The sequence below is a fragment of the Eulemur rufifrons genome, chromosome 8, assembly GCF_041146395.1.
Source record: "Eulemur rufifrons isolate Redbay chromosome 8, OSU_ERuf_1, whole genome shotgun sequence".
NCBI lineage: Eukaryota > Metazoa > Chordata > Mammalia > Primates > Lemuridae > Eulemur > Eulemur rufifrons.
The window spans coordinates 105,058,283-105,082,447 of record NC_090990.1 but is presented as its reverse complement, the minus strand read 5'-3'; the positions used below and the strand labels follow the sequence as shown (position 1 = coordinate 105,082,447).

The 24,165-nt window shown below is 44.0% G+C and overlaps 3 non-coding genes across 3 annotated transcripts; 2 read left to right on the top strand and 1 right to left on the bottom strand.

The window, feature by feature from the left end:
• Window positions 1-14,077: 14,077 nt before the first annotated feature.
• On the top strand, window positions 14,078-14,149 carry TRNAE-UUC (transfer RNA glutamic acid (anticodon UUC)). Its single transcript has one exon. It is a non-coding gene; the product is annotated as a tRNA-Glu (tRNA).
• Window positions 14,150-16,555: 2,406 nt separating this feature from the next.
• TRNAN-GUU (transfer RNA asparagine (anticodon GUU)) lies at window positions 16,556-16,629 on the top strand. Its single transcript has one exon. It is a non-coding gene; the product is annotated as a tRNA-Asn (tRNA).
• A 4,037-nt stretch (window positions 16,630-20,666) lies between these two features.
• On the bottom strand, window positions 20,667-20,739 carry TRNAV-CAC (transfer RNA valine (anticodon CAC)). Its single transcript has one exon. It is a non-coding gene; the product is annotated as a tRNA-Val (tRNA).
• Between the last annotated feature and the right edge of the window lie 3,426 nt (window positions 20,740-24,165).

Here is a 24,165-nt window from a genome sequence, read left to right as displayed (position 1 = left end):
GATAGATAGATAGAGAGAAAGAGAGACTTTAAAGGCAATCAAAATTATTCATTCATTATCTCCCATTTAGTATGAGTCATAGATTTTAAAGTTAACTGTATATCTCAAAAGTATAAATTGAGCTGACATATAATAGAGAATGATGGCATTATATATTAGATGACATCTAAAAATATTTACTCAGAAATTGTAAGTGAAATAATTGAGTCTCATGGTTTATAGAAGTGTATTAATCCCTTTTAAAGATATTATCTGCTATCTTTAATTGACATGAACAAATAATTTTTAATTTTCATAAATTTAAATATTTGTTGCCAGTGATGTTTGCTTCTTTGACCAGTACAACTGAGATAGGGAACCAGCAGGCCCTGCTCCAGAGCGAGTCATAAGACCTGAACCAAGGTATCTGATAAAACAAGAGGTGGTGGAGAAGCAGGCTAAAACCAGCCAGAATCAAGATGGCCACGAAAAATGACCTCAGGTTACCCTCACTGCTCATTACACTCAGCTTACAATGTGTTAGCTTGCTAAAAGAAACTCCCACCAGCATCATCACAGTTTACCAATGCCATGGCAACTCCTGGAAGTTACCCTGTGTGGTTTAAAAAGGGGAAGAACCCTCAGTTCTGGTGTAACTCCCCACCTCTTTTCCAGAAGTCTTAAGACTAATCCTCTCTCAGTTTAACATAAAATTAAATAGGAGGTATAAAATAAGACCCTGGCAACTCACAAAGTTCTATTCTCTGTTGCTCTGAGAGAGAGCTGCTGCTCTGCCTATGGAGCAAGCCTTCCTTCTGTTTCTTAGTTATTTTAATAAACTTGGTTTTGCCTTATTCTATAGGCTGGGCTGGCTCTTGTATTCTTTCCTGCCAGAAGTCAAGAACCCACTAGGCCTTCAAGGCCAGACCCCACTTTGGGGGTCCACTTTCCTGTTTCACAACTGGCATAGGAAATTTAGGAAGTTCAACTTAATTGGGATTTTCAAGCCAAAATAAACCCAAGTCTTGTATATACTAGAATATTATGTACCATTATTTTCTACATTATAAGAAAATCTGAAAGAAAATATAGGCTATATTAACAGTAGTTTTTAGACCAAAACTATTAAACCATTCTAATTTGTCAAAGCACACACACTGATTTTAAAAAATGACATAACTAACTTTTTCAATGCCATTGTAGATCAAATATTTACATTCTTTAAATTGCTTAAAAGTAGAGAAGATTCCTCCATGCTATCAATTGCATTTCCTTTTTTGTACCAAGCAATCAAGACCATTAATTTAATCTACATCTAAATCTATCATTTTTTCATGTTACAAATTAGGCAATAAAATTTTGGCCTTAGTGAAACATCACATTTAAAGCAAAAATAGTAAAACAATTTTCAAGAAATTCTTAATTTTCTCATTTTAAATTTATATGAGTGATTATTATCATCCCTAAGATAATTGGAGCAGTAACTCCTTTAAATGTTTGGAAATGTAATTTGTGTATTCTATCAGAGGAAGAGTATGTCAATTTGTTTTAAATTTATTAAGCAGAAAAATTCTATGAAACTAGTGGGCATTCTAAAGGAACTAATCGTGGTAAGTAACATCATTTAAGGTAGAAACAGAGACAATGGTATCTATTCACAATGCTTATCAGCGAGGGAAACAAAAGGAAGAAATTAACAACACTTAGGTCCTTGGAGGACACTCACTGCCAAAAATTTGAGGAATTCCATGATGCCCTTTTGAGTGTGGCAGGACCTTCTCTTTCCTGGGTGTATAACAGTGGATGATACATTGCTTTTCATCCATTTTTATTAAGGGCTGAACTTCCTTAACATTCTGGAGATTATTCAGTTTGATTTGTATAGTTGTAAGAAGTGCTCATGTAGCTGATTCAATCACTTACTTGTGATGATATAAATCTCTTTTCTCTCCTTTCTATAGTGTGATTTGAATAATCCTTAAAGGCCCTTTATTTGAATTTTTTCAGTTGTTTAGAAACTTGAGTATACCAATTAAAGAAAGTTGCCCCTTTGCAAGAGGAAAAAATGTCTGGGACTGGCAGAAAGCTACCAACGAGGTCACTCTGGCCCATCTCCTCTGGACTTGTGTGACTTGGTCACCACAGAAAACAATTACAGATATTGGAAGACTTTAAAATATCTTAGAAATGTAGCTGCCCAACATATGAAACAGAATACCTGGGCGTAATATCCACCGTGTCCTTCTGTTGTACCTTCCCCATAGGTAAGCCAGAGGGCACCACTGCTCTTAGTGGAATATCATAGATGTATAGAAAGTGTGTCGTGGTGGCAAGTAAATGAAGAAAGGATCATTGATAGAGTTGGGAAATAAATTGGAATATGATTTTGTACCCCTCCAAATTTAGTAAATTTGCACAATTTACTAAAATTAGAGGCACTACATAAACACTATAATCTAGCAATTACACATCCAGTTCTCTTTCTACACTATAGAAATATCTGCACAAGTGACCAAAGGTTTGTATGCAAGAATGATGATTGCAGTATTATTTCTAATTCTAAAATCATGAAACGAACCTTATTTCAAAAACATTTTGAAAAGGGCTAAATAAATCATGCACAAACTGAGGAAGAAACACTTTTTTTCAAAAATAATGGAGAGGATAATTATGATGATGAATGATCCAACTGGTCAACATGGTTGATAGAGTAATCAATGAATCTAGGCACATCCTGGGGATTGGCCTCCTATGACAAATGAAAAACTGAAGCACATAAAAAAGTCTACCTTACTTGTCCCAGCCTATAAAGGGCAGAATAAAATTTCATCTCTGTTTCTGTTGTTTCTGAGTCTGCAAACTTGTCATTCCAATAGATGTCGTCTGAGAGAATGAGGTCGGGGAAGTGGGGTGGTACCTGACAGGTATCAGTTATAAACTAGTAAGTAGTACCTCGGGAGGAGGGCATCTCCCAATGTTGCCAGTAGGCAGCCACGGGCTAAAACTAAAAGTCACAACTTGTGTTCCTCGGTGGACTCGAACCACTAATCTCCCGACTAGCAGCTCAAGGCGTTAACTGATTGCGCCACAGAAGAAAGACAGGAGAGTATATCCGGGCTTTGTGGCAAGAGAGTATTCATAAACTCCCCATTCCCCATTAACTCCCTCCTTGGGGTCCGCCTCAAAGGGTGACTGTGCATGTTCCAAAGTCTTGGAAAACGGGAGAGATTCCAACGACGAGGCGTGGTGTTCCTCACCTTGGCAACCTGTGCATTGGGTGAGTATGATGCCAGAATGGCCTTCACCCAACCTTGCCCCTCGCCTGCTTCAGAAGTCCCCGGAAACGCCGGGGTTCGCACCCCGGGCCCGAGCTGCGCGGAGCCCCGGGAAAGCTGAACGCCCTGTGGGTTCCGGCGATGGCTCTTCCCGTTCTTTGCGTCGTCTTCACCCAACGAATGAGCCTGTGCCCTGTCCACCGAGTCGCTTTCGGGGCCGCTGTGGCGCTTCCGCTGCCATCTTCGGATCCCGGGTCCAGCACCCGGGCTCCAGGTGGGCGGGGATCGCGGTGCTGGTCGCTGTAGGGTCCCCTCGCCGAGAACAGGGTCTGGCACTCACCAGGGCGCACAATTAGGACTCGTTGAATTAATCCGTCGTCATCTTTAGCTTTCAGGCCTTTGAAGAACCCTGAGAATGGACATCATGAAAGTTTTTTCAAAGGGTCAATTCCTTTTAAAAAGATGTTATTCGGGATGATTTCTCAGCATCACGTGGGGCGGGCCACGGGAAAGGCCTACGGTGCACCCCCTGCGCGGCTAAGCAGCCGGGGCTCCTCCTGGCTGGTGCTGGGTGGGTGGGAGAGGGCCGAGGGCGAAGGGAAAGGCAAAGTGGGTGGGGGATTTGGACCAGACATCTAGGTCTACTAAAAGGCTTGTGCAGAGGCACAGGCCGGATCTTGTGGAGGTGAGAATTGTTTTTTTATTATAGCCAAGTGGGGAAGAGAGGAGGGGAGAACAGAGAGAGAACATGAAAGGGCGACGAAAAACGTGATGATCTCTAGCTCCAGAGGACTAAGATCTCCCAGAAGAGCTATGGGAATCCTGAAATCCTTGAAAGGATAGAATGAATCATCATTACTCTTTGCATTCCTTTTGGCAAAGGAGTTGCTTTCACTATTTGTACAGTTGTTTGTATTTATTTATTTATTTTTGAGACAGAGTCTCACTCTGTTGCCAGGGCTAGAGTGCCGTGGCGTCAGCCTAGCTCGCAGCAACCTCAAACTCCTGGGCTCAAGCAAGCCTCCTGCCTCAGCCTCCGGAGTAGCTGGGACTACAGGCATGTGCCACCATGCCCAGCTAATTTTTTTCTATATAGATTTTTAGCTGTCCAAATCATTTCTTTCTATTTTTAGTAGAGACGGGGGTCTCGCTCTTGCTAAGGCTGGTCTCCCACTCCTGAGCTCAAACGATTCACCCACCCACCCGCCTCGGCCTCCCAGAGTGCTAGGATTACAGGCGTGAGCCACCGTACCTGGCCCCAGTTGTTTGTATTTATTAAACAAAACCCTGTTCATGTATTTTTGAAATTGTTTCCATTATCTTATGATTACAAATAATGCTGCAGTCATCATTCTTGTACACATACTTTAGCCACTCGTGTATTTCTATAGGGTAGAATCCTGGAGAGCATTTGTTCTATCATTGTATTTACATTGTTTTTATACCATTCCATTTTCTTTCCTTTGATAGTTTATTAGCTATAACTCTTTCTTTTGTTATTTCAGTGACTGCTTTAGGGTTTATAGAACACTAATTTATCACAGTTTGCCTTCAAGTGACATTATATAATACTTCCCCTTCTGGCCTATATGCTAGTGTTGTTGTATATTTTGATTTTATGCATGTTATAAACTCCACAATCATTGTTATTACTTTTGTTTAGTCAGTCAAATGTGGTTTTAATAGCTTTAAATAATAAGAAAATAGCTGGTATATTTAACCACATAGTTACAATTTCCAGTGTTCTTCATTTCCTCATGTAGGTCCAGATTTCTACCTACTATCCTTTTCCTTCTGCCTGGAGGACTCCCATAACATCTCTTGTAGTGTGAGTCAGTGAATTCTTTCAGCTTTTCTATGTCTTTAAATGTCCTTATTTCATTCACATTTTTGAAACATTGTTGGTTTTAGCATAGAATTCTAGGTTATCTTTTTTTCCCCTTTCTCTCAGGTCTGTCTGTCTTTCTTTCTTTCTTTCTTGACTGGGTCTTGTTCTGTTTGTTGCCAGGCCTAGAGTGCACTGGCATGATCATAGCTCACTGCAACCTCAAACTCCTGGGCTCAAGTGATCCTCCTGCCTCAGCCTCCTAGACCATGACCGGCTAATTTTCGTATTTTTGTAGAGATGGTGTCTCACTGTGTTACCCAGGTGGTTTGCAACTCCTGGCCTACCAGTGATCTTCTGCCTCAGCCTCCCAAAGTGCTGGGATTACAGGCCTGAGCCACCTGTCCCCTCTCAATACTTTAAGGTTGTTGTCATTTATGAGGATTTGTCACTTATATATCATCGTTTCTCCTGTTTTTGTAAAAATAGCATAAAGTGGGCTTCCTGTGTTTGTTCTATAGTTTTTAGAATGTGCATTTAAATTTTAAAATACTAAAATGAAAATATTCATCATGAATGTCTTAGATTCATCTTAAGTTCCAGCAGTTCACTTAAAGTAAAATGTGTCCAACCTAAGGGTCCAAACCTACCTGGCTGAAGTGTAATTTGTGTGTGTGAGACATTCCCAACGGTACTTGCTTTCCCTAGTGTAGTGGTTTCTGTGTTTTCTTCACATCTCAAAGCCTTTAGTGCAAAACCTGTCCGAAATAATTTCCTTCCCAAAGATTTTAAAATGCTCTTACTTCAAGTAAGTGCATTAAACTTAGCAGTTGCCATCACTGGAACCCATAGAATGCCTTCGGTTTTGGAGAGACAATCAAGTGCTACTGGTTCAAGTGCTACCCATCTGGGGAGGAGGAAGGGTGGCTTACTCATTGCTAGCCAGACCAAGGTTGTCTGCTTTGGCTCCACCTGGAGTCCGGAACTGAGTTCACCAGTGACTGGAGGACCGGGCCCCAGAGGAGGCTGACTTCATCTGCACGGTGCCTTTAGATCAGGGAATCTCAAAGGATTTCTTTCTTTCTCTTTGGTCTATTTCCAACTCTCCTTTTCTGTTTCTTCAAGACCTTTTTCATATCCTTACTGTACAGGACCTAAGGGGCTGCTGCCCGTTTCGTACCGGTCCCTCCCTGCCTGGGGGTCTTCCGAGCTCAATCTGACTCCGGACATTCCTGCCAGCCGGTGAGAACTAGAGGACGAAGGAGGGCCGTGGGTGCGGTGGGAACCACAAACTTACCGTGTGCGTCCCAGCGCACCGCGCACCTGCGCCTCGCGGGCTCTCGGCCAATTCAATGATCCTTGAAGCCTCTGCGGATCACAAGGAAGGGGTGTCGTGCGGTTCCTGGCCCACGGCAGGAGCTGCACCCAGACGACCTGGCCATGCTCCTGGCCCTCAAAGACAGGCCCGAAGAGGCTAATTTTGACCTGCAGAGCCAAGGGTTTGAGCCAAAGGAAAGGCTCAACGGCGGCCCAAACCCCGACCCTGAGATTAAGGCTCTCAAAGGTCTGCGTGAGCTGAGGATCGTCAGTTGCATCAATCTCGCCTTTATCACGAGAGTCGTTTGCCAAAATTCGGAGACCAAGAAAGAGAATTTGTGCAGATCAAAGTTTGCAACTAACTCAAGAAGAAACATGATTTTTCTGTCAAATTGGATGTGTGGTGTGAGAGAAAGACCTGCGTCAAGGACTGGTTTGGGGCCTGAGCACGCTGAAGGATGAAGTTGCCGTGAACTAAAGTGGGTTTAAGCTGCGGGTGTAGCAGGCTGTAGGGGAAAGAGCTGGAATTTAGTTCGCAGCCCTGGGGCCTTCCTTGAAAGAGTTTTCTTTTTCCGTGAAAGAAGAACACTGGGTGGGTTTCTGCATCCCTCTGCTGCATCCCTCCGATCCTTTTCGAGGTTGCGGATGCTGGAGTCTCGGTGCTTGGCCCCTTTCACCCCGGACAGGCGCCACTCCTCCCGCCTTCTCCCAGCAACCTGGCTCACTACCCCTGCCCCACCAGCGCGGCCCCGGCCACCGGCCACCGGCCACCGTCTCTCCACACGCTGCCGCCTCGCAAAGGCGCATTTCCAGGCCGGTCGTAAGGCTCGGCCGGGACGAGGCAACTCGCTCAGGGACTTGTGGCCCTGGCAGGTCTGGCGGGAGCGCCCATTCCCCGCTGAGCGCTGAGTCTTTTCTCTTTGGGAGAAAGCAGAGAGGAAGTGGCCTTGGGGGTGGGGGCGGACTGGGAAGCGAGGGCTGCACCCGGTTGCTGAGGCAAGCGGGGCAGTTCCGGGATCTCAGTGCAAAGGACATTTTCCATTCCAGAGGTTGCGGTCAGTTATTAATTTTGAATTTCGTCAGTAAAAACTGTATGGGTCTTTAAGGAAAAAACGGACTTATTTCAGTAATATTTCTCAGAAAATTTACATTCAGTTTGGCAATAAGAAACAGAAGTGAAAGGGTGGGGGAAGAATGAGGTAAGCAGGGACATAAAACAATCAATATGGGTGTGGCTTTATTTTCTTGAAAATTTTTTATTGAAGCGTAAAATTAAAAAATTCAGGAGAACGAATTCATTAATTTTCACATATGTTTATACGCAAGTAAACACACCCAGACCAACCTACAGAATATTTCTAGCACTTCAGAAATCTCCATCTTTTTCCCTCTGTCAATACCTCTTTCAATGATAACCACTATTCTAATGTTTATCATGATGGATTGGTGTTTGCCTGCTCTTGAACTTCCATACATAGATAGAATCACATAGTATATACTTTTTTGAGGGGTGGGGTAGGATTTGACTACTTATATTTCATTTTATCTGTGAGATTCTTCACTGTTATTGTGTGTAGATGTAATTTTTCTTTATGAGAATACATCATAATTTGCTCCTGTTGTACCAATGTACCACAATTAAACAATTAGTGCTTGCCTGAGGCTGAGGGTGTGAAAGGGGATTAACTGTAAAAGAACATGAAGGATCTTGCTGGGGTAATGAAAGTTTTCTAAAACCAGACAATGGTGATGGTTGCACAACACAGTAAATTTAGTAAAAAATCATTGAGTTGCACGTTTTAAATTGGGTAAATGTTATGGTATATAAATGAAATCTCACTAAAGCCATTTAAAAATGCCACAATATATTTATACATTCTACAGTTAATGGACACTCGAATTGGTTCCAGTTTTGCACTATTATGAATAAAGATGCAATAAACATTCTTTAAAAAACCATATGGGAATTTGTTTTCTTATTTGTTGTATGTACATACATAATATCCTTGATTTTGCCTCTTGGCTCACAAGCCTACAATATTTGCTCGAAACTTTTTTTTTTTACCCTAAACTTTTTATATAAAAGTTTGCAGAACTCTATATGAAGCAATGCCCAAGACTTCACATCAAGGACACGCAGGAATCTCTTTTGCTTATTTTCCCATCTTGGCCAATTTTCCTGACAACTATTAATATTAGTAATAAATTTCCTTTCTTGGCTTGGAAATTTAGTATTTGGTTTATTGTCATTTGCAGCAAAACACTAATACATGCTAAGCAAAATAAATATGAATTAAGATATTTAAACATTAGAAATGAATAAAAGATATCACTGAGATAGAAATGTGTACTAAATTTGACCTGGGAAAAAACTTTTGTGGTCTGATAGAATCAGCTACCTCCTCTGGGAAAACAGTAGCATTCCTGTTAAAATGCTGATAGACTAAAATGACTTTAAGAGTTCTTTCTGGGAACCCTGCCCAGCTAATTATCAATTTTGGATGGAGACAAATAACCTTGATCCATTTCACAGAAATCTGATTGTCTTTATCCAGATATTCTTTCTTTGTATTCTAGTTAACAATGATTATCAATGACTTTTTGTAGTCTCTATCAAGGTAGAAATATTTTAATTGGCTCACACATTTTTGTTTGTTTGTGTGTTTGTTTTTTTCAAGACAAGGCACTCTGCTGCCCAGGCTGAAGTATAGTGGCTTGATCATAGCTCACTGCAACCTCAAACTCCTGGGCTCAACGTATCCTACCACCTCAGTCTCTGGAGTAGCTAGGACTACAGGTGTGTGCTACCTGATGCACATGCTAATGAATTTTTTTGTTGTTGTTTTGTAGAGAGGGCAGCCTATCTATGTTGCCCAGGCTGGTCTTGAACTTCTGGCCTCAAGCAATCCCCGTGCCTTGGCCTCCCAAAGTGGCAACTGGCTTATATATAAGTTTCTTCTCTTGGATTAAGTTTGAAAAAAATCTGACATGACCTCATGAGCTAATTGTGGGTGAAACTTTTTTCACGTTGTGGTAAAAAAAAAAAAAAACAACAAAAAACCACATAACATAAAAGTTACAATCTTAACCATTTTAAGTGAGATGTTTAACTCAGAATATTAACTATATAAATATGAAAAATGAGTATATGCACATAAAAATGATACCTACTTACAAGGAAAGTGCAAATTTAGAGAAAGCATTAGTAGCTTATATAAGAAAAAATGGTTAAAATCTAGGATAAGGTTTTGACTCTTCCAAGTCAAGAAGAACCAAATAGTTATATCCAGACAAGCTAACTTTTAAGAGTCAGAGATGGTGAATGACTTGATTTGTTAGGGAAGTATTTTGTCTTCTGATAATCCTACTAATATACAGAGGTTCCAGGGCCAGAAGAATCACACATTGTTTTACTGCTTATCTGGTGGTGCCAACTTTTAAAGCCAAACACATTTAGGAATAGTTTTTATTGCAAGGAAGGCAGTGTTGCAATTGATTCTATAAGCAAAATTTGCACTGACAGATGGGGCCTCCGAAACTCCAGACAAAGATCTCCTCAACATATCTTTTTATATTTCTTCATTTATTTTTCTTCTTTTTTCTTTTTTTCATTTCATTTTTGTCAATAGCTCTTGAAAAGTAGGAATACTCTCCCCTTTCTCCTGCCTGCACAAGTATACTGATTCCACAGACTCAAGAGCATGACAGAAATAATCCTAAAAATTGTTCTCCAAAGTATAATATGATACTTCTCTTTCTTTTAGCTGGCTTTTGGGATTGACTAACATTCCTGGAACTAACCTTTGGACAATCACAGAGACTGGGTGGATGTGTAAATGAGTTTCTCCATTGGATCCTCTTTCTGATATCCTCTCAGAGCTTAGAATATAACTCTATGGGGGTATGTCTTGTAATTTGATATCTGGCAATACATTCCATATCTCTCATGAAAAAGCATCACTTCCTGTGAAGAGGGCACAATATACTACTACCCAATAGAAATAATTTCTTGCACCTCCTGAGAAAACAAAGGAGAGGAAATTATCCAGTGATAATAATGAGAAAAATCCTGCATTTTAATGGACACATAGTGCCTTATTGAAAGGCTAATGGATTTCCTGGCCCAAGGAAGGTCTAAAGAACCACAGTAAGGTACACCATCCTGGAATGTCAGAATATCAGATATGAAGAAAAGACCCTAAAGACATGAAGAGGAAAAAAAAAAAAAAAGACTCCATAGAGTAAGATTAGGTATGAATGTCATTGATTTTCTTAAAACAACATTAAGGCTAGAAAATAAAATTAAGGAAAACTACTGTTAAATAGAATTTTATACACAGTCAAACTGCCTGCCAAATGTGTGTAAATGTATTGAAGGTATTAGCTTTCAGTAAAATGAGAGTGAAAACCAAGGAAGAGAATGACATGATATAAAGAAACAGGAGATCCAACGCATAGAGGAAAGAAGGGAAGTAGCAGGATGATAGGTATATATATAGCTGAACTAGAGAATGATGCAAGAAAATGTGAGCAGAAGGATGGTGAACATTGTGTGGGAAGTGTTCATAAAAATTAAATGAAAATTAAACTGAGCATTATGTTATATTTATTGACAGTTTGGAAAATTTAAATAATCCAGGATGTTGAATAAGTCTGAATTGTTGATTGGCTCACCCAAAATCATCCCTAGAAGAATTACAGAAACAAGGGGGAAACATGGTTTCCAAGACCTATGAAAAAATTCAGAGACAATGCAAGCAAATCTCCATAGAGACTGAAGGCTATTTTGAACTGGTGGGTATGGAAAGTTGATGTTCACAAGTAGCACAGAGAAGAATAAGATGAAGAAAAACATTTTTGGTTTGGCTCTTGCATTTCACTCCATGGCTCTGGGCCAATTGCATTTCTTAACTCTTCAAGAAAGAAATTTATCAGTGGCACTTACTCAATTGCCAATGTGTGGCAGCCATGATATAATACCTGGGACCCACATAACCTTTGCTGAGGAAGAGTTTGTTGATGTAAACATATGTGGACAAACCAGATGATTTCTGGGCTTTCCTTTTCCAGAGTGTCCTTTTCCAAACCTCCAGAGCTAATGACTGTCATGGCCTCCTCCCCATACTCTTAACCATAAGCATGAAAAATGATTTCCTGAATGGAAGATTTTCTTGGTGGAGAGTAAAACAAATAAGGGTGATAGAAATAATTTTGGGGGACGTTTCTTTCCCCTTGGGCTCATCATTGTCCTTAATTTTACCGAGACCAGTAAAGGCTAGGGCTAACCTACACGGGAAGGTCAGAGGCCCCTCTGTTTCACAGGAATTCCTTCATACAAATCTCCCCTTTCCTTGGGCTTCTTATGCCTCCTGCACCACCAGGGTGACTCCCCCACCCTGCAGCTCTTGCCTTCTGGGACCTCCATTTTGTGATCTTCACCCCATAGTAAGGACACTGCCCAGAGGTTGGTCCAAGGTCTAGCACATGAATCAATGACCAGATGACTCTTTAAATTCCAGATATTTGCCAGGAGAAAGAATAAAAGTAACAATGTTTTTGGTTTCAGGTATTTAAAACCATCTGCCAGGATTAAGTGTAATTTCTAAGACAGAGCTCTGGAAATTCTTTTGTTTAGACCAATTCCTCAGTGTCTTCTGCTCCAGAATTAACTCAAGAAGTATAGTTGCCCTTTACTTCCTTTTATTGTCGCCATTGGAGACTTAGAGATCAGAACTCTGAAATGTCCTATCTTGTTAGTGCAACAGGTAATCCAGCAGAGAAAGCACTGGACACATAAAAGTGTAAGAAAAACCCTGCATTGGCCAGGAATCAAATTTGGATTTCTCACGTGGGTGGTAAGAAGCACCAGTGCTTGCCCTTTGATTGCTGGAGTAGGTCTAATCAGAAAGAATCTCTGTGAGAACTTTGAAAAAGCAGTTCTAAAATAGGTTTATATACTGTTTTTTTTTTTTTCTAGAAGACACAGGTAGCACAGAAAAAACACTCAGCAAAGGTTGCATAGGAGACATATCAGACTTATAGCTATAAAGTTATGGCACTCAAATCAAAATACCTGATTGGTAACAGCCTAATTTGGAAAAAGATCTTTCTATCTGGATAAGAGACCTTTATGGAAAAACATCAAACATTCATTCAGTTCCTTGTGTTTGGTCCTAAATCTAGTGTGGACCTATGAAAAGTTCATTTTCTCACTGCTTGAAGCAATCTCTTTTCCCTCTCATTGTTGGGTGCTTCTCAATCCCTTTCCTCCCAATCTTGAGATAAATACTAGCTCTTTACCAAAACTGGTATTCAAGACCCAGTGACAATTGAGGAGGCTGGATATCTGGACATGTGTGCTAAGTTATTCCAGATATGTGAGATAGTGGAGCTTCTCTCCTCTGAAGCCTCTTTTGAGTGCCTGGAAAAGACAGAGGATCCAATAGTCCTGCTTCTAAACTGTGATATCTTGTGTTATTTCCTGTAGACACTAGAACATTACTACCCCTAACCATTTTAAAGTTTTTTTCCCCATTTTGTCTTTGTCTAGGAGCCATGTTTTCACTGTTTTATTCTTTTGTTTATGAATATCCTAGTACAGATTTGTTCTGTTCTTAATATTTAACCCCTTTCTTTCTAATACACTGCTATAGCTGGATTTTATACCCAATTTCTGAGAGGGGGTTCGAGGGAGGAGGCTCTCCAGTTGAATGGACCCCTGAGCCTTTATCAGGAGAGCCATCTGCACAAGCTCAGAGAACAGGACTATCCTTGCACATCGATGGTTCTTAATGGGGGGTGGTTTTGCCCTCTCCCCACCTCACCCCCGCCCCCCTTCCCCCGCATCCCTGCTGGGACACTAGGCAAGGTCTGGAAACATTTTTGATGGTCACAACTGGGAGAAGGGGGGAGGGGAGAGTTGTCTCCTGCCATCTAGTCAGCAGAGGCGAGGGATGTTGCTAAGCATCTTCTAATCCACGGGAGGAGCCCTTCCCGCAATGAATTATCTGATGCAAAATATCAGTACCATCGAGGTTTCGAGGTTGAGAAATCCCGGTGTAGGTCAATGTGGACACACTTGACCGATGAGAAATCACAAATTCATGACTAGCTGGATATTGGATGTGAAGAAAACTCTAGCATCAGACACAACTCTCAGATTTTTGGTCCAAGCGTATGAAAGGATGGAGTTTATCAAACAAACCCTCAACTGAGATGGGAAAGTGGCAGGAGCAGCAGGTTGTAGGGGGAAGGTCGGAGATCAGTTCAGGGCCCCAGAGCTGTCCTCGAAAGTGTTTTCCATCCAGGCCGTCTGCGTGCTTTATGATGTTGCCATGCCGGGGGTTCTAGGTGTTCAACCCCCTTCTCACCCGGGCGCCTGCCCGCTTCCGCCTCTTCCCGGCAACCTCGTCCACTGCCCCAGCCCCGGCCCCGGCCCCGGAGTCTCTCCACGCGCTGCCGCCTCGCAAACAGGCATCTCTAGGTCAGTTGTGACGAAGTAACTCGGTCCGGGACTTGTGGCCCTGGTGGGCCTCGCAGAGTGCTCGGGGAAAGCAGGGACGGAATGGCCTTAGGAGACGACTCCTGGAGCGTCGGGTGACCTCCACGAGGCTCCAAAGTTTCCAGAGCTCAGGAAACGAGTCATTGCAGATTGCACAAAGCAGATGCAATCTCCCACAGCTCCCTGGTGGTCTAGTGGCTAGGATTCGGCGCTTTCACCGCCGCGGCCCGGGTTCGATTCCCGGTCAGGGAACTCCTTTTGCGCCATCTGGCACCCTCCAAGGGCCAGGTGTGGAGAAGCCGCCGCACCGACTGCCACGCTCCGCCCAAAGAAGGGCAAGTAATGGTAGGCTGCTTCTCAGGACACTCAGCACTTGCTTAGCTCCGCACAAGTGACTTTCCAGAACTACTGGGCGTCTTGCACGGGCTTACACAACTGCGCGGCGACGCCAATCCACGTGGGGCTGCACCCGAGAACCCCACGCTTCTTGCCCCTGCCTCAGATCCCAATGACTAAGAGGGAGGCCAAGCCAAGTCCTGGCGTTTGTTCGCACCCTGGAAACCGCCGGTCAGCTGAGCCTCCTGAGCAACTTTCACAGGTAAAATGCTTGTTAGGCCCTTCAGCAGAGGTGACTGGAGGCGATACCCGCGAGGGTGGGAGGGGGGTGAGCGGCGGATGAGGTCCTTGAGGGCTGTCCCCTTGGAGAGTGAGCGCCAGTAGGGAGGTGACGTTAACTGACCCAACAAAGGCAGCATGTGAAGTATGCACAAATGGAAAACTCGTACTGGACTGGAAGCAGAAGGTAGGTGTGAAAATCAACCCCAGAACCTCAAAACGATGGTATACAGTCAAATCCCACAATTTCTGCACTCTACCAAGCTCATACGCACGTTTTCCCTTTTCCATTCAATACTCCCAAGAGGTGTTCGGATAAATACTGTATCCACTGTAAGCCAAGAGGAGAGGGAGAGTCAGGGAGGTGACGCGGGCTGGCTCGACAGAGGCAGCAGGTAGAGGTAGAGAAATGACTCAGCTTGATGGCTGCTGGTCTGGAGACGCTGCTGAAAGGTGGTCTGGGTTAGCCGGACGGTGGATTGCCCTGTGGGTGACGGTCAGTGAGATTCTTTGGCTGAGAGCTGTCTGGGAGAATGGCGTCAGGCTGGTAGAGGGCAGGGTGGTGACCCTGAGTGTAAGGTGCTGGGATAGGAGCTTGTGCTGTGCCTGCGGAGGGTACACCTGGCAGGGGAGATACCTTTATCAAGAATTTCAGTCTTTCAAGGTGAAGCTTCTCCATCTCATTCCAGACTTGCATATCCCTGCGATTTCCTCAATGTCGGAAACTGTACTGCCATATTTGTGCTAGCAGAGGGCTGCGCTCTTGCCTCTCCCCTAACCCGGGCTCAAGATTGACATCGCCCCTCCCTCACTCTGCCGCCTGGCCACTTCCACGTGGCTTCTTCGTCTGTCTTTTTTCTCTCTTAAAGTCGCCACATTCTCATCCCTCCTTTTCCCTCCACATTCGAGAGTTCTCTCTCTTTTTCTTTCTTATTAAAAGCCCCACCAATATTTGAAATCTCTCAACCAGAAAGACTGTAATGATTACTCCATTTCATTAGTGGATGGTACAGAACAGACTGGTTGAGAGCCACTTGATATTTCTGGTAAAGGGCGAGACACGCAACACATCGAAGATTTCTTTCTGACCATGCCCCTTGTTTGTGCACTATTGAGTTTCCTTCCTTTCCCCTGAACATATGGCGCTGCGACCCAGCCTTTTGGCTGCAGATAAAGGCCGCAGCTGGTGCGGGAATTAAAGCAAACCAAAAAACTCGTGGGTTCTTTCCAGTGGTTCCAAGATAGAGGCGGACGCTACCAGGATTCGGATTAGAACTGAGATTACTGCGGGCACAATGCGGAGTACAAACCACTCTAGGATACCAATGTGCCCCGAACCTATTAGTCGTCATTTTGCTTCCCTTGATTTTTTTTTTTTTAAGGTAAAAACACTTACACTATTTTTATTGCTTTTTTCTTGGACAACTACAGGTCCTCGTGCTTTTCTCTGACGTCTTCTCCGCTTTCCCCTCTCCATTCTGATGCATTTCTTATCTCCTCTGCACAGGGCCGGTGCCTTTGCACAGGCACCCTGGGAGGTCCTGTAATCTAGTCCTGGTCTCCCTTGCTTCTTTTCCACCTTTTCACATGTCCCCTTTTGACTCCCTGACTCTTTTTCTCTCCCGTCCCACTGACCCCACCTGGAGCAACTGGGTTGAAGAGAGGAGCGCAAGCCGCGCAGATGGTCTGGAGAAGGTGGCACAAAGAACAGAAAGAATCCTCACCAGAGCCCACCAGGCATGTAGCTTCCCTTGGGCCCCACTTGGCTCAGGCAGGGGTCACACTCAGGTGTCTTTGAGGGGACTGGCTTCTGAAGAAGGCGAGGGTCAAGGTGGGCCGAAGACTATTCCGCGTCCCTTCTGTGTTCAGAATCCCTCAACACCAGGTTTTCTAACACGGTGAACAACACGATTAGTGGACTTAATCTTTTCGGATTTCGGAAGCTTTGTAGTTTGCACACGTGTCCTACATAAGGCAAACTGCACTGCCTGGAGCGTTGTGATTGCATATTTCAGGTAGAGACAAAAATATTGGCAGACGGGTGTCTCTGTGGCGCAATCGGTTAGCGCGTTCGGCTGTTAACCGAAAGGTTGGTGGTTCAAGCCCACCCAGGGACGCAATTCTTATTTTAAAATATTTGCAGTCTTTCCACCTCTGTGTATCTGCCCAAAAAGAGAGAGAGAGACCTCTATCGTATGCATGACAAGAAAACCCAAAGCAAGGTCCCCTCAGATCTTAGGAAATGCGATCCCTTGAGAACAAACTAGGATCATGCGTGGGAACCCACAGGAGTATGAATAAATACAAACATCAAAATTATCCTCTGCCTTACTATTGACAAAAAAGTTCCATTAGTATTTATTTACCCCTTCCCGTATAGTTTTGACATTGATTCTACGCTTTTATTATTACAAATAAAGCTGCAATCAGCATTCTTGCACACATATCTTGACCACTTATACAGGTATTTCTATAGGGTAGAGTCCTGGAACAGCGATTGCTCAATTATACTGTTTACATGGTTTTTATATCATATCATTTACTCTTCTTTGTTAGCTTATTATAATAGCCATCACATTTTTTTTTTTGTGATTGTTTTAGGGTTTAGAGTGTACAACTTTAACCTATGACAGTCTGCCTTCAAGTGATATCACACCTCTTCACATTTCCCCCCACCTGCCTTTATGCTATTAATATCATGCATTTTATTTTACATGTATTATAAACCCCATAATCCCTCTTCATTACTTCTGTTTAAACAGATTTTTAAAAAAGACATTTAAATATTGAGAAAAGATTCTATATATTTGCCCATGTAGATGCCATTTCCAGGTTCTTCATTTTCTGTGTACATCCAGCTTTCCATTTGGTATCAGTTTCCTTCTGCCTGGTGGTGACCTTGTTAACCGGGTCCAGAGAACACTGGCCAGGTGACTCCCCTAGTAGTTTCCTGCCAAGTAACTTACTTGATAGGAGGGAAAAAAACCCTTGCTGGTCCCAGATATTCGTTTTCTCTCTTTTCTTTATAAATTGTATTTCACCTTTGTTGGATGCAAACAACCTAATAACTCTTTTCCCTTTCATACAAAAATGAATTGGCATGCTGATAAGTGACTATTTCCTTCCCGGTGTTTGGTTATTTCTTCAGAAATCATTCCGCTTATGCAAATGATTGAAGGCAATAGAATTGTGCATCTGACAGTGCATCTCTTGCAGACCTGGATTCTTAGGGTAATTGGCCCACATTCTCTTGGTTCCTTTGTTGAATCTCATGAATAGAAAATGAGATCTTTGGTTTTTACAGATAAAACCTGGTTCTTGGACTTTGTCAATCTATTATTTATCTTTTTATCTATCTAATTTATTTGTCGTCAATAATTTCTCTCCATCAGTGACATCCGTGTGGTGGGTTTTGGTTTAGTGAAATAAATATCTTGTGATGAACTTTGTGTTGAGATGAACTCTGTGTTACATACACACCAATAGAAGATATGGGATACAGGATTTGTACACACAATAACACTAAATTTTGCTAGGCTACCCTCAGACTGATCCTCAGAATAGCTACACTAGTTTACTTCCCAAATGTAGAAAAATACTGCCAACGTTCTGTTGTTTGAAGACAGAGTTTGCACACCCCCTCTTACTCCTAAAGACAAAATTCCAAAGGTTTGCATCATCCTAACTGGGTTGGTTCCTAATTATCTCAGTTGAGGTTGTCCTGAAAGTATCTGGACCACACATACATCTAGATGTATGTAACAATAAGTGCAATCCTTTCTCCCTTGGTCACTGAGGCCCCAGAGGCCAGAAGATGTGTTGAAAGAAAAATTGAAATGTCCAACCAATAGGGAAAGAGTTTGATTGACTCAGTAGGAGCTAGACTTGTGTTGGCTTTGAGGCATGGACACTTACTAGAGTCAGTGTGAGCCTCTGGCTGCCCACAGAAATTGGGAAGCAAATACCAAAACACATGTGACTGTGCTGGCTCCGCTGGCATTTTGGCTTTTCAATTCCACCAAGTCAGGTTTCTTTCTTTCTTTCTCTCTCTCTCTCTTTCTTTCCCTTTCTTTCTCTCTTTTTCTTCGCCTCTCTCCCTCCCTCCCTTCCTTCTTTCTTTCCTTCCCTCTCTCCTCTCCTCTCCTCTCCTTTCATTTCCTCCACTTATAGCATACCTCAATTCACACCAAGTCAGTTTTCTAGGTCCCTGTGAGAAGCAGCCCAGAGGGAGCATTATAGAACTTGTTCTTCAGGGGAATTCTTAGTAGTCACTTCTCAGAGGTACCTTGGGAGTATGGAGGCCTTTAAGTGCATGGGTGCATAGACCAGGGATGGTTTTGGCTTTTGGACCTCAGCCTGTACCTTTTTGTTCCTCAATAAAGGAATGTATACCTTTATTGAAGAGCTGGGTCCAAGCTGGCATTCTCTTCCATCCCAGACAGAACTCCAGAAAAGACGGGGCTCAGTGTAACTGAAAACAATTGGGCCATACCATTCAGGCTGGACCAGTCGGTTTGCAGTTCTGTAAGGGAGTTTGGAAAATGAATCCTGGACCTAGCAGTATTGGGTGTATTATAAGCTACACAGGATTTTTCAAACTCGAAACCTTAATGATTCAGGTTGAATTTTTTCCTCTTCCCTAGGTTCAATTTCTGGCCAAAGCATGTAGTTGTTTTTCTTCTTTTCTCACTGTCAACTAAACTTCATTTATTATCTCTGCTGGAGTATTTGTTACTTAGGTAAGCCTGGTCTATGCAGAGATGCAGCAGCCAGGAGCAGGGCTTCTGTCAGCTGAGGAAATGAGGGAAAGAAAAATCCCACTGGCGTTTTTTGCGGAATAAAAGATGCTAATGACTTTGTCTACTTACCGACTTGGCTGACTTGGGGGCGGGGTTGTGATACTACAGTAATCAGGGCTTGGCCTGGGGTGCAGCAACCGCCCTCCAGGCCCCGCCTTCCAGCGTGGGGGGTGTGTTCTGGTGCCGTTCTGCGCATAGAACAGAACATTTGGAACTAATAACCTTGTCACACTCCGCTACACTCTTGGCGGATCCATGAAGTCCAGGCAGAGAATCATAAAGTCACTGCTGATCCATGCTATCAGTGCTGGGCCTGGGCAGAAACTAAACCTCCAGGAAGCAGTGTACCTCTGCAGCGGTACAGATGGCTCAACCGTGGTGAATCTTTAGAGGCCATGGCTGTAGGGACCAAGGAAGGACGAGGCTTGTGGGCAAAAGCCCTAGTACCGCTGCCAGGAAGCCGTGGGGAGAGCAGCTGGGCCTTTCGCCTGGGTAAAGGGCAGATTCCTGAGGATGCGGGAGCCTTGGCCTGCAGCTACACCAGTGGTGGCCACTCAGCAGGCCCAAGCGGAGGCCTGTGGCACCACGCTGCCTAAGCGCTCCCTCCAGAGAACGGAGGGCACAGCAAGCGCTGGGCGCAGCGGCCCCAAACCCGTCAAGGCAGAGCTGCCAAGGTGCAGGGACAAAGCAGTAGAGAAGGGCGGGCCAGGGGGTGAGAGCCTTCCGGGATCCGGACACCACACATCGGGAATTGTAGCTATTAAAATTGTTGTTTGCCTGAACGTCCGGACGGTGGTTCGGACCCTTACAGTTTTCTGGAGATTATTTAGGGTAGAAGAACGTATGCAATTCTAATATAAATATATAGACTTTTAATTGGTGTGACTGTGGAAGGTTGACTCTATACAGCCTCAGGTTGAGATCCAGAAGCGGATTTGGACTGGTTTTCTCTCAGGCAAGTGAACCTGTTCTGCACCTGTGCTCCCAGATGGAGAGAAGCCACCCAGGACCCCTCAGAAATACTTGCTGAGCTTTCAGGGACACAATCACTTAAGGGATTTCCTGGTCTCCTGAAGAGGTGATTGTCGTGTGCCCCCACGTCCCTTCGTGGGAGCCGGTGACAATTGTGTCCTCCTGTCCAGAAAGCCTAGGAGGAGAAAAATGAGGTGTGGATTGGTAGGCGGTAGATCGGTTGGGTGGGAGTAATGGCAGTCTCTCCTGTTTCTTGCAACTCAAAGATGCACCTAGCTACGCCTTTGCCTCCCTACTTACACTAGCACCTGAGCGGAGTCCAGTCGACCCTTTTCCCGCCCCCGCCGCGGTTGAGAAAAGATTAACATTCAGGAAAAGGGCACTGTTTCCGCCCGGTTTCGAACCGGGGACCTTTCGCGTGTGAGGCGAACGTGATAACCACTACACTACGGAAACCGGACCGTTACTTACCCTTCGAAATGTAATGATGGAAATCATAATACCTGCCATTCCCAACGATTCTAGTTTCCAACATAAAAAATCCAACTGCATTTCGAAATTCGATTGAAAAAGACCCCAAGAGCACCAGCGATCCCTCAGGCAGAGAAATTGAAGCTCCCATAGGTCCGGTCTTAAGGTTCCGCGCCTTTTTCCAAGGCCAAGACCCTGGGGACTCACAATCTGGGTTCGGGATCCCCCATCTCACGCAGGTTCCAGATCGAGAACTGAGATTTCCCAGCTGACTCTCCGGCTCCCAGAAACTGCAGCAGGCGGCGGGTTTTGAGCGTCGGAGCCCCGGGCGCCCCCTCCGCGCGCCAGCCACCCCCCCCACCCCCACCCCCACCCCCACCCCGCGCCGCCTAGGAGTGTGGACGCCGCCCCTCCCGGGCTGCAGACCGCCCCTCGGTGGATTTTTCTCGACGCCGGCGGGCAGGACTCTTGGCTCTTGACAGATGATTGGTGCTTCGAGTCCACCCTGGATCCGTACAAGCCCTGCCCTCTCTCCCGTGTTCCCTCCCAAGCGCTTTCGTCTCGGCGCCTCTACATGGTCCTCCCAGTACAGAGGGTCCTTCCACTTTCTGCCACTATCGCTTATTCTATTGGACTCAATTATTAAATCATGTCTTCGTGTTTTGGACGTTACCGTAGCATAGGCTATGTCTCAGGGCATTTGTCTGCTTGATAAATATCGAACATCTAACCCAGGCCAACTCATGCTTCTTGGCCTGTATTTGTATTCACTTGCTCTGAAGGCCAGGCCATGAGGCCGTGTATAAAACGCAAGGATCTCGAGGCCGCTCCTGGTGGAGGACACTGGGGCAGCCTAGGCAGATTTCACGATCACAGGATCTCCGCTTCTACCTCGAGATTCTTTCTTTGAAGAGCAGTTTTCTTTCATCCTTTATAAGTGCGGGCCTCAAGCCCCGGGCCGGCGGGTCCACTGCCTGTTAGGGATCCGGCGGCAGAGCTCCGCTGCCTTCTTTCACACCCCCTCTTCCACACCCCCCACTCCCAGGAGAAATTGTCTTCTATGAAACTTAGGAAGGCGGGGGCGGGGCACAGCTGCAGGTGAGCGGCGGCAGGGGAAGCTTCGTGTGTATTTACAGCCGTTACCCATCGCTGGCATCACCGCCTGAGCTCTGCCTCCCCTGCCCAAGTCCGTGCCAAAGAGATTGGGGACCGCTGCTTTAAAATACCCCGGAACTTCTTTTTATTTGTCTTTTTAATTTTCCTGCTCAACAGGTCCTAGAATGCAAATGTTAACAAAGAGGTAAGGGCACTTTTCAGAGAAAGGCTGTGTCTGTGAACTCTTCAAGTTTGCCTCACAGCAAAAAGCCAACTGGCAGAAAGAGTTTCCTTTTTCTGAAAAATATTAATGTTTTTTCTTTCTAAGGTCTTCTTTGGATGTGAACTTATAAACAAAGTTTGGGGAAGAATGTGCCATTTTCCCCAGCAGTTGCCTTTTTTTTTTTTTTTCCAGAATATTACAGGGTTACAAAAGTTTTGGTTACATACATTGCTTTTGTGCCATTTGAGTCAAAGTTATAAGTGTGCCCATCACCCAGACAGTGTGCATTGTACCTGTTAGGTGTGAATTTACCCATCGCCTCTCCCCACCCCACCTGCTAGATTTCTGATGAATGTTATTTCCATATGTGCACATAAGTGTTGATTGATAAGTTCCAATTTAATGGTGAGTACTTGTCGTGTTTGTTTTTCCATTCTTGTGATACTTCACTTATAAGAATGGGCTCCAGTTTCATCCAGGTTAATACAAGAGGTATTAATTCGCCATTTTTTTTTAATGGCCGAGGAGTACTCCGTGGGATACATATACCACATTTTATTAATCCACTCATGTACTGATGGGCACTTGGGTTATTTCCACATCTTTGCAATTGTGAATTGTGCTGCTATAAACATTCGAGTGCAGATGTCTTTTTAATAAAATGTCTTTTATTCCTTTGGGTAAATACTCAGTAGTGGGCTTGTTGTATCAAATGGTAGGTCTACTTTGAGTTCTTTGAGGTATCTCCACAGTACTTCCATACAGGTTGCACTAGTTTGCAGTCCCACCAACAGCATATGAGTGTTCCTGTATCACCGCATCCACACCAGCATTTGTTGTTTTGGGACTTTTTGATAAAAGCCATTCTCACTGGAGTTAGGTGATATCTCATTGTGGTTTTGATTTGCCTTTCCCTGATGGTTAGAAATGTTGAGCATTTTTTTACACGTTTGTTGGCCATTAGTCTATCTTCTTTTTTTTTTTTTTTTTTTTTTTTTGAGACAGAGTCTCACTCTGTTGCCCAGGCTAGAGTGAGTGCCGTGGCGTCAGCCTAGCTCACAGCAACCTCAAACTCCTGAGCTCAGGCGATCCTACTGCCTCAGCCTCCCGAGTAGCTGGGACTACAGGCATGCACCACCATGCCCGGCTAATTTTTTCTATATATATTTTTAGCTGTCCATATAATTTCTTTCTATTTTTAGTAGAGATGGGGTCTCGCTCTTGCTCAGGCTGGTCTTGAACTCCTGAGCTCAAACGATCCGCCCACCTCGGCCTCCCAGAGTGCTAGGATTACAGGCGTGAGCCACCGCGCCCGGCCCATTAGTCTATCTTCGTTTGAAAAGTTTCTGTTCATGTCTTTTGCCCACTTTTTAATGGGGTTATTTGATTTTTTTCTTGCCAATTTGCCCGAGTTCTTTATAGATTCTAGTTAATCAGCCCTTTATTAGATATATAGCATGCAAATATTTTCTCCCATTCTGTAGGTTGTCTATCCACTCTAATGATTGTTTCCTTGGCTGTGCAGAAGCTTTTTAATTTGATCAGGTCCCATCTACTTATTTTTGTTGTTACTGTGGTTGCTTTTGGGGTCTTCATCATAAATGCTTTGCATAGGCTGAGGTCTATAAGAGTTTCTCCATCATTTTCTTCTAGAATTCTTATGGTTTCGTGCCTTAGGTTTAAGTCTGTTATCCATCGTGAGTTAATTTTTGTGAGTGGTGAGAGGTGCAGATCCTGTTTCAGTTTTCTACATGTGGCTATCCAATTGTCCCAGCACCATTTATTGAACTAGTTGCTTTTTCTACTGCAGTAGTTACCGGTGTTTCCTTCATATCCAAATTTCAAGTGCTCCCACCATGTGGAAAACACCAACAACATGCTCACTGGACGTCCTTGTTCTGCTTTGGCTCAAACTGGAGACAGGGAGGTGACTGGACTATGTCTCCATCGCTAGTGACTGGGGGCCCAGTGACAGATAAGGTGGACATCATGGTAGCTTTAGATTAGGAATTTTCACAGCATATTCCACCTCCACCCCCCCCCTTTCTTTCTTTTCTATTTACCTCCTTCCCCACTGACTCAGAGAAGAGGAT